At 48.5% G+C, this 10,748-nt stretch overlaps 1 protein-coding gene across 1 annotated transcript in view; it reads right to left on the minus strand.

Moving 5' to 3' along the window:
- Positions 1-5,963, minus strand: part of dhcr7 (7-dehydrocholesterol reductase) — a 47,175-nt gene extending 41,212 nt beyond the window's left edge. Inside the window, exon 1 of the mRNA XM_038808399.1 lies at positions 5,829-5,963. The gene's annotated coding sequence lies outside the window, so the exon portion shown is untranslated. The remainder of the gene's footprint in view (positions 1-5,828) is intronic.
- Positions 5,964-10,748: the final 4,785 nt, after the last annotated feature.

Genomic DNA, 10,748 nt, shown 5'->3' on the forward strand with positions numbered 1-10,748 from the left:
CCCATGTGCATGACCAATGTTTAAAAATCCGAACCGTGCATGTCTGGTTCACGCATGGTTCAGATTACCAACATAAAACATTCTGAGGCCAGAGGTTCATTGTGACTTCGAGATGCCGACCAGAGGACTGAAAAAGATTAGATTTACTTTATTTTCATCAAGGTTTAATCATTTTGAATCATATTTTGCGGCACACTTGTGGAGCCTTCACAGCACATCAGTGTTGCGTGGCACACTGGCTGGGAACCTCAGTGTAGGTACGCCCAGTGTCATTAGGAAGGGATTTCCGGGATTTTGACTCAGCGACAGTGAAGGAACAGTGATAAAATTACAAGTCAGGATGGTGTGTGGATATTGCAAGTGGTGGTATTCACGTGCATCTGACACCGTTGTCCTTCTAGGCAAGAGGTCTTACAACACCAGGTTAAAGTCCACAGGTTTGTTTCAAACACCTGAGGAAGGAGCTGTGCTCCGAAAGCTAGTGTTTGAAACAAATCTGTTGGACTTTAACCTGGTGCTGTAAGACTTCTTACTGTGCTCACCCCAGTCCAACGCCGGCATCTCCACATCATGGTCCTTCTAGATGGAAGAGGTTGCTGGTTGCTGGGGCAGCACGGTAGCATTGTGGATAGCACAATCGCTTCACAGCTCCAGGGTCCCAGGTTCGATTCCGGCTTGGGTCACTGTCTGTGCGGAGTCTGCACATCCTCCCAGTGTGTGCGTGGGTTTCCTCCGGGTGCTCCAGTTTCCTCCCACAGTCCAAAGATGTGCAGGTTAGGTGAAATGGCCATGCTAAATTGCCCTTAGTGTCCAAAAAGATTGGGTGGGGTTATCGGTTACGGGGATAGGGTGAAGGTGTGGGCTTGGGTCGGGTGCTCTTCCCAAGGACCGGTGCAGACTCGATGGGCCGAATGGCCTCCTTCTGCACTGTAAATTCTATGATTCTATGATCTACCTCCCTTCTGTAGTCTGACTCAATGTTGTTTGAGATACAACCCACCACGGGCGTATCATCCGCAAACGTATAGATAGAATTGGTTGAATTTTGCCACACAGTCATATGTGTATAGGGAGCACAGTCGAGGACTGAGCACACATCCTTGCGGGGCCCTGGTGTTGAGGACTATTGTGGAGGAGGTGCTGTCAGGATAGGCAACAGCACCTCCTCCATAATAGTCCTCAACATTGGGGCTCCGCAAGGATGTGTGCTCAGTCCTCGACTGTGAGGAAGTAAAGGATCCAGCTGCACAGGGAGGGGTCAAGTCCAAGATTGCAGAGTTTGGTTATTAGTTTTGTCGGGATAATGGTGTTGAAGGTGGAGCTGTAGACTATGAATTGCAGTCGGTGTTCTTGTTGTCAAGGTGTGCGAGTGTTGATTGTAGGGCCCGGGAGATAACATCTGCTGTGGACCGGTTGTGGTGATAGGCAAATTGCAGTGGATTGAGACCGTCTGGGAGGCTGGCAGTGATCCATCTCATGACTAGCCGCTCGATGTATTTCATGATAACAGATGTCAGGGCCACCGGTCGGTAGTCACTGAGGCAGGCTATCTTTTTCTTCTTTGGTACTGGTATTATGGTGGTCTTCTTGAATGAGGTGGGGACCTCTGAGCGGAGGAGTGAGGTGTTGAAGATGTCTGCGAATACACTCACCAGCTGGTCTGCACAGGATCTGAGTGCTCGCCCAGGGACTCCGTCGGGGCCCATCGCTTTCCGTGGATTCACTTTCAAGAAGGCAGCTCTTACCTCTGAGGCTGTAATAGTAGGTATGGGTGTGTCCAGGGTTGTTGGGGTGGGCGGCACTATGTATTGGCTGACTGTTCAAAAGCGGGCATAGAATATAGACTCTCGTCGGTTGTGGCAAGGCTTAAACAACATAACGGGCTACAAAGCAAAGCCGAGTAGAATCTCCAGCAACAGTGCACCCCTCCCCAATGAACTCAATGCATTCTATGCTAATTTCAAGCAGGAAACCAACAACAAGTTGTCAACTGTCCCAGCAGTCTCAGGCACACCCATACCCACCGTCACAGCCTCCAAAGTCAGATCGACCTTCTTGAAAGTGAACCCTTGGAAAGCAACGGGTCCTGACGGAATCCCTGGTCGTGCCCTCAGATCATGCGCGGACCAACTAGCGGGTTTGCTCGCGAACATCTTCAACCTCTCCCTACTTCGTTCCGTGGTTCCCACCTGCTTCAACAAGACCACCATCACACCGGTGCCAAAGAAGAACCAGGCAGCGTCCCTCAACGACTACCGTCCAGTGGCCTTGACATTTATCATTAAGAAGTGCTTCAAGAGGTTGGACATGAGGCACATCAACTCCATAGCCAAGGGGAAGTTCGCACAACACACCTTGCCAGATCTTTATGGGGAGCTTTTCTCAAGGTCAGCAGCAAGCACTGTTGCTTCACTGCTTACTGCAAAACTGGGGCAATAATGAAATCTCCTTAGGATGTATCCGTGCGCTTGACTATTTTTGTCAATAGTAGCTTCATATTGGCAATAAACTTCTAGTCACCAATCATAATCCCATTCCATCTTTTCAAACTAACATCCTTCCAACTCCTCTTCACATTAAACTGCTTCACAACCAATTTATCCAGAGCCCTTTGAATTACCTCAAAATCTGTCCTATTAATTTATCTGTCCATGAAGTTTTGCAACATCGGAACATTTTATGATGTCGCAAAATGTACATTTCATGATAGTATGAACAGCAAAGGATTCAGTACACACTCTTGCATTGTGGCTCTCTAACGGCAGCAGAACATGAAGCATCATCTCCTGCCTTTGCTTTCCAAATGGGTTTTCAATTCAAGCGGCTAATTTGTAATTACTTTCACGATCGCTGGCCTTCTTCAAGAACCTGTGTTGCTTGGTCAGATATTTTTGGAAATCATAGCAACACCTTGCTCGGTTCTTGTCCATTAAATTATCAGAAGAATTCCACTCAGCTCAACATGGCTTCTAATACTATTGGCCATACAGCTTCTGCACAATTTGGGGTGAGTTTAGCTACTAACCTTACATTACTACTGAAGTTAGTCAATTTGAAATAACAGCCCCAAGTCATTTTAGAACAAGGCTGAGTGTCTCTCCAAATGAAGGATTAGGCGGATTAAACAGTTTGGCCCCTTGAGCCTGATTCACCATTTGAGGAGATCATTGCTGACCTGATTGTGGTCACTTTTTGTCTACCACCTAGATATACCCTTTGGATGTCACGGTAGCACAGTGGTTAGCACTGTCACTCCACAGCGCCAGGGTCTCGGGTTCAATTCCCGGCTTGGGTCACTGTCTGTGCGGAGTCTGCACGTTCTCCCCGTGTCTGTGTGGGTTTCCTCCGGGTGCTCCGGTTTCCTCCCACAAGTCCCGAAAGACGTGCTTGTTAGGTGAAGTAGACATTCTGAATTCTCCCTCTGTGTACCCGAACAGCCACCGGAGTGTGGCGACTCGGAGATTTTCACAGTAATCTCATTGCAGTGTTAATGTAAGCCTGCTTGTGACAATAATAAAGATCATCATTATGACTCCTCAGTCAATCAAGAATCTATCTAACTCCGCCTTTAAAATGCACAATGATCCGGCCTCCACTGGTTTCTGGGGAAGAGAGGCCCACAGACCATCCACCCTCAGAGAAAAAAAAAAACACTCCTCACATCTGTTTTATACGGAAGGCCTCTTTTTAAAAAAGTGTCTCTTAGTTCCAGTCTTTCCCACAAGGTAACATCCTCCCAACATCCACCCGAATGGAGTGTAACGTCACTGTGGTGTCAAACCTCATGCAAAAAATGCCCAAGGATCGTCAGAGCATGCAGGATATTTTAAAAACCATCAGTATTTAATTTAAAGACCTGACTTGTGGACGTCTGGATGGTTGTTAAAATTGCTGGTGGTTGCTGTTCTGTACATTTATGCAAAGTTACAAGAAGCACAATAGAACTTTCAGTCAGGCAGCACAAATGTGCTACACCACGGCTTGTCTGTAACCAAAGTTGAACTTCTGGTTTGCGGTCCATTTATATAGCACTGGGTACAGTTTCTGTCAATTGGGAGGTGAAGCGAGACCAGGTTTCCTGATGTTCAGGGGCTGAAAGCGAGTGCAAAATTAAATTTGGAATCAACAGCATTGGCGTGAAATCAAACCATGATTTTAGTTCCTGTACACATGCAGCTTTATATAAACATTCAAAGTTCCCAGTCAAATGTTCTACCGCCACTCCTCATCTGTTAATTCACCTGCACACAGTAAATATATCATTTAAGGGCCCTACATTATTTGTTCTCTCTTTTCGCCTGATTAAATGTAATTTATTCAGTTCTATTGTGCTGTTATCTGCAGTCCAACTATACTCTTGGTTTCACTGAACTCTTGACATCCGCTCCTCACCACATCTGCTCCTTTTCAGAAAGGGAGAGAGAAAGCAATGGAACAAAATCCGGTTTACATTTGAGCTCAATTCTAATGAAGTTTGTTTCTGTCACTGGTCTGAACTCTGAGCTTTGCTTTACAGGAAGAGAAAGAGAGTCTTCATTTGAATATTAGGCAGAGGGAGGACTTCAAGCCCCCCCCTCCACCACCATGGTGCTGGGACCTTTAAACACTGCATGTGCAACAGTTGCAGCCTCAGCTGTACTTTTAGTGACTGGACTGGGCCGGGCCCCCTCCACAGGGGGGGGGGGGGGGGGGGGGGAGGGAAGGGGTGCATCAGGCTGGGTCCCCTCCCCTGAGTGGTGTGTGTGTGTGTGTGTAGGGGGGGCATCAGGCTGGGTTAAGCAGCTCCCTCCGCTGAGTGGTTTAACATAAGAACATAAGAACTAGGAGCAGGAGTAGGCCATCTGGCCCCTCGAGCCTGCTCCGCCATTCAATTAGATCATGGCTGATCTTTTGTGGACTCAGCTCCACTTTCCGGCCCGAACACCATATGTGTGGGGGGTGCATTAAGGGCCCCCTCCCGGGGGGGGGGGGGGGGGGGGGGGCTCAGTGTGTCAGTGCAATCCTAGTATCGCAGAGCAGAGCCGGAGAGATGGTGTCTTTATTCCTGTCCGTACGCACAAAGGATGACAGAGAGCCGGCATCGCTCAGCGTTCAGACCACCAGACCCTCCCTCACCCCCTCCCAGTCCCACACCCACCCAGACCCTCCCTCACAACCCCCCCCAGACCCTCCCCCCCCAACCCCCCCAGACCCTCCCTCACCCCCTCCCAGTCCCACCCTCACACCCACCCAGACCCTCCCTCACAACCCCCCCCCAACCCCCCCAGACCCTCCCTCACAACCCCCCAGACCCTCCCTCACACACACCCCCGACCCTCACTCACACACCCCTCAGATCCTCACTCACACAGCCCCGACCCTCCCTCCACACCCCCCAGACCCTCCCCCACCCAGACCCTCCCTCACAACCCCCCCAGACCCTCCCTCACAACCCCCCCAGACCCTTCCTCACAACCCCCCCAGACCCTTCCTCACAACCCCCCCCCAGACCCTCACTCACAACCCCCCCAGACCCTTCCTCACAACCCCCCCAGACCCTTCCTCACAACCCCCCCAGACCCTCCCTCACACCCCCCCGCCCCTCCCTCACCACCCCCCCCCTCACCCCCTCACACCCCCCCTCCTCACACCCCCCTCCACACACCCCCCCTCACCTCACACACCCCCTCCACACCACCCCCCACCCCCCGCGGGCTGTATCCTGCTCCCCAGAGGATTGTGCAGAGAGAGAGGACCGTTAACAAAAACATTTACCCAATGCTGAGGTCTGACCGCGATAAGGCAGGAAAATAAACAAAGGAGCGACGGGAAACTGCGAACATCCTTACCCTGCGCTCTGCACCCCCCACAGGAGGCTCTGTGAGAAGCTGCTGTCAGCGAGTCAGACCCGCTGCCGCCCTGCCCGCGGCTCCGGTCCCAACCCCGGTCCCAGCTCCAGCTCCGGCTCCGGTCCCAGCCCGCGGCTCCGGTCCCAGCTCCAGCTCCAGCTCCGGCTCCGGTCCCAGCCCGCGGCTCCGGTCCCAGCTCCAGCTCCGGCTCCGGTACCAGCCCGAGTCCCAGCCCCGGCTCCGCCTCTTCCAGCAGCAGCTTCCACCCACCCGGACACTCTCCAATCACCTCTCCACACTCCTCTCATCTCACTCCGGGAGGGGCTTGCCTTGTACAGCCATTGGTCCCAGCACCTCAAACCATCCCATAGTCCGATGTGGGTGGTGGTCCCGAGAACTGGGCATCCTTCCCATTCAGACAAGGGTCATGTGGAGTTAAGCCTGAGGATGATGTGCACATTTGTAAATCCACTCATTCCCTTTTGAACCTAGTCTAGAAAGTAGATAACCTGGTTTTCCCCTAAATATCACTGGTTCAGTGGACCAGGAGATATACAGAATATGTTGACAATATTTTCAGCATGACTGTCCTTGTAACAGAGACTGGGTGTGTCACTTATTACACATACAAACTTCTCAGCCTGCTTCCCCAGCCATCAAAGTACCGGATTTTAATTGCAAACCTGATGAATTTCTAATATCAGCTCAGCTCCAAGTGGGCTATTCCAATTCGAGTACAGCTCCCTATCATCCCCCTCCTGCCCACAACTTCCTGTGTTCCTCCAATTCTGGCCTCTTGTGCATCCTTGATTTTAATCACACCACCTCTGATCTCCATGCCTTTAGCAGCCTCCACTCAAAGCCTTGAAATTCCCGACCTACATTTCTCCGCCTTTCTGCCTCTCTCACACCTTCTTTAATGCACTCGTTAAAACTCCCCTCTCTGACCCAATATGTCCCAATGGGACTGGGTGTCAAATTTTGTTTGGGAACAACATTGTTAAAGGTGCTATATAAATAAAAGTTGTTGTTGGTAGATCATACCCATAAACACCATGACATTTCCAGGAAGTCCTTGATTACAAAGAACAAAGAAAAGTACAGCATAGGAACAGGCCCTTCGGCCCTCCAAGACTGCACCGACTATGCTGCCCATCTAACCGAAAACCATCTACACTTCTGGGATCCGTATCCCTCTATTCCCATCCTAATCATGTATTTGTCAAGACGCACTTAAACGTCACTATCGCCCCTGCTTCCACCACCTCCTCTGGCAGCGAGTTCCAGGCACCCACTACGCTCTATGTAAAAACTTCCCTCACACATCTCCTCTAAACTTTCCCCCTCGCACCTTAATCCTATGTCCCCTTGTAATTGACTATTCCACCCTGGGAAAAAGCTTCTGACTATCCACTCTGTCCATGCCCCTCATAATCTTGTAGGCATATGAATGCTCACAGACTAGCCTAAAACTCTCAGACCAAATGGAACAGTCTGACTTAATTTCTTTTTGCACATTGGCTGAAACTACGCTGCTAATTATGGACAAGCTGACAGTTTCACATTAACTGTTGAAACCTGTATGGAGATTGTGATGCTCCAGAGTCAAATAGCCCACTGATAATCATTTGAAGACTCAGATCTGAACAGTAGCTATTTGCATGGGGTATTAGAAAGCAACAGAGCCAATAAACAATAGAGGACTAAACACCTTACGGCAGTGTGTCCTGGCCTAAGCATTTCAGCTGCGTAAGCACAATGTGCCACAAAGTCTTTCGCACTACCTCTCTTCTTTTTTCAAACAAATTACCCCTGAGCTCAGCCTGTTTCCTTCTGAGATTTTGCTCGTGCAAACAACCGATGATCTCATTCATCTGTCACATGATCGGAATCTTAAAAGTGACCTTGTTCCAACTGGGAACAAACATAAAACATAACAATATTTGATAGACTTAATTTCTTGCTTCATTTTTTATTATTATTTTGGCTTCTGATATATTTTTTCTCTCCTATATTCTCCTCCATTTGGTTTCTCCATCCCTTGTTTATTCTGTTCTCAGAAAGTGCACAATGTTGGTAAAAAAACATGTTTATTGCCCACCCCAGATGCCTCACACGGTGATGGCTGGGCCTTGGATGTTAACCAATGCCACTCTGGTGGAGATGATGTGGTCGAGTGAGGGAACCATGGGTTACTAAAGCAGTTGAATCACTTGTCAAGAGGAAGAAGGAGGCTTATGTGAAGATGAGACGTGATGGTTCAGTTGGGTCGCTTGAGAGTTACAAGTTAGCTAGGAAGGCTCTAATGAGAGAGCTAAGAAGAGCCAAGCGAGGACATGAGAAGTCTTTGGCAGGTAGGATCAAGGATAACCCTAAAGCTTTCTATAGGTATGTCAGGAATAAAAGAATGACTAAGGTAAGAGTAGGGCCAGTCAAGGACAGTAGTGGGAAGTTGTGCGTAGAGTCCGAGGAGATAGGAGAGGTGCTAAATGAGTATTTTTCGTCAGTATTCACACAGGAAAAAGACAAAGTTGTCGAGGAGAATACTGAGATACAGGCTACTAGACTAGAAGGGCTTGAGGTTCATAAGGAGGAGGTGTTAGCGATTCTGGAAAGTGTGAAAATAGATAAGTCCCCTGGGCCGGATGGGATTTATCCTAGGATTCTCTGGGAAGCTAGGGAGGAGATTGCTGAGCCTTTGGCTTTGATCTTTAAGTCATCTTTGTCTACAGGAATAGTGCCAGAGGACTGGAGGATAGCAAATGTTGTCCCCTTGTACAAGAAGGGGAGTAGAGATAACCCCGGTAACTATAGGCCAGTGAGCCTTACTTCTGTTGTGGGAAAAGTCTTGGAAAGGTTTATAAGAGACAGGATGTATAATCATCTGGAAAGGAATAATTTGATTAGAGATAGTCAACATGGTTTTGTGAAGGGTAGGTCGTGCCTCACAAACCTCATTGAGTCATTCGAGAAGGTGACCAAACAGGTGGATGAGGGTAAAGCAGTTGATGTGGTGTATATGGATTTCAGTAAAGCGTTTGATAAGGTTTCCCATGGTAGGCTATTGCAGAAAATACAGAGGCATGGGATTCAGGGTGATTTAGCAGTTTGGATCAGAAATTGGCTAGCTGATAGAAGACAAAGAGTGGTGGTTGATGGGAAATGCTCTGACTGGTGTCCAGTTACTAGTGGTGTGCCACAAGGATCTGTTTTGGGGCCGTTGTTGTTTGTCATTTTTATAAATGACCTGGAGGAGGGCGTAGAAGGATGGGTGAGTAAATTTGCGGATGACACTAAAGTCGGTGGAGTTGTGGACAGTGCAGAAGGATGTTACAAGTTACAGAGGGACAGAGATAAGCTCCAGAGCTGGGCTGACAGGTGGCACATGGAGTGTAATGCAGAAAAGTGTGAGGTGATTCATTTTGGAAGGAATAACAGAAAGGCAGAGTACTGGGCTAATGGTAAGATTCTTGGTAGTGTGGAGGAGCAGAGAGATCTCGGTGTCCATGTCCATAGATCCCTGAAAGTTGCCACCCAGGTTGAGAGGGTTGTTAAGAAGGCGTACGGTATGTTAGCTTTTATTGGTAGAGGAATTGAGTTTCGGAGCCATGAGGTCATGTTGCAGTTGTACAAAACTCTGGTGCGGCCGCATTTGGAGTATTGTGTGCAGTTCTGGTCGCCACATTAGAGGAAGGATGTGGAAGCATTGGAAAGGGTACAGAGGAGATTTACAAGAATGTTGCCTGGTATGGAGGGAAGATCATATGAGGAAAGGCTGAAGGACTTGAGGCTGTTTTCGTTAGAGAGAAGAAGGTTAAGAGGTGACTTAATTGAGGCATACAAGATAAGGGCAGCACAGTAGCATTGTGGATAGCACAATTGCTTCACAGCTCCAGGGTCCCCTCAATTTAAAGTTATGTCCCCTCGTGCTGGACATCACCATCCGAGGAAAAAGGCTCTCACTGTCCACCCTATCTAATCCTCTGATTTACCATAGAATTTACAGTGCAGAAGGAGGCCATTCGGCCCATCGAGTCTGCACCGGCTCTTGGAAAGAGCACCCTACCCAAGGTCAACACCTCTACCCTATCCCCATAACCCAGTAACCCCACCCAACACTAAGGGCAATTTTGGACACTAAGGGCAATTTATCATAGCCAATCCACCTAACCTGCACATCTTTGGACTGTGGGAGGAAACCGGAGCACCCGGAGGAAACCCACGCACACACTGGGAGGATGTGCAGACTCCGCACAGACAGTGACCCAAGTCGGAATTGAACCTGGGACCCTGGAGCTGTGAAGCAATTGCGCTATCCACAATGCTACCGTGCTGCCCTTAATTTAGTTTTAGATTAGCACCTGTGATGAAGAAAGAAGCTTCGGTACGCGTATGTGACAATTGTAAAGTCACTATCAATCCGGAACTGTGTGCAGAGTTCTGCCTTTTATTGATGATTTATTTGCTGATTGGCTGGAGGCCAATATTCCAGTAAACTTGACCATAGTCAACCTTATCTCCAGATAAATGTAAATCCAGATTTACAACACTATTTGACAATCATGATGCACAAATGTCTATTCAGATACAAAAGACTTCAATTTGGCATCACGCCTGGACCTGTGTTGTTCCATGGATCAAATTCTACGTGGACTCGAAGGAGTGAAGTACTGCCGAGATGATATCTTAGTTATTGAAAAGTGTTCAGTCCAACGAAAGAGACATGGAAACGCACGGCAGGATAAAATAAGAACATAAGAACTAGGAGCAGGAGTAGGCCATCTGGCCCCTCGAGCCTGCTCCGCCATTCAATGAGATCATGGCTGATCTTTTGTGGACTCAGCTCCACTTTCCGGCCCGAACACCATAACCCTTAATCCCTTTATTCTTCAAAAAACTATCTATCCTTATTTTAAAAAC

Source organism: Scyliorhinus canicula, chromosome 9, assembly GCF_902713615.1.
Source record: "Scyliorhinus canicula chromosome 9, sScyCan1.1, whole genome shotgun sequence".
NCBI classification, from domain to species: Eukaryota; Metazoa; Chordata; class Chondrichthyes; order Carcharhiniformes; family Scyliorhinidae; genus Scyliorhinus; species Scyliorhinus canicula.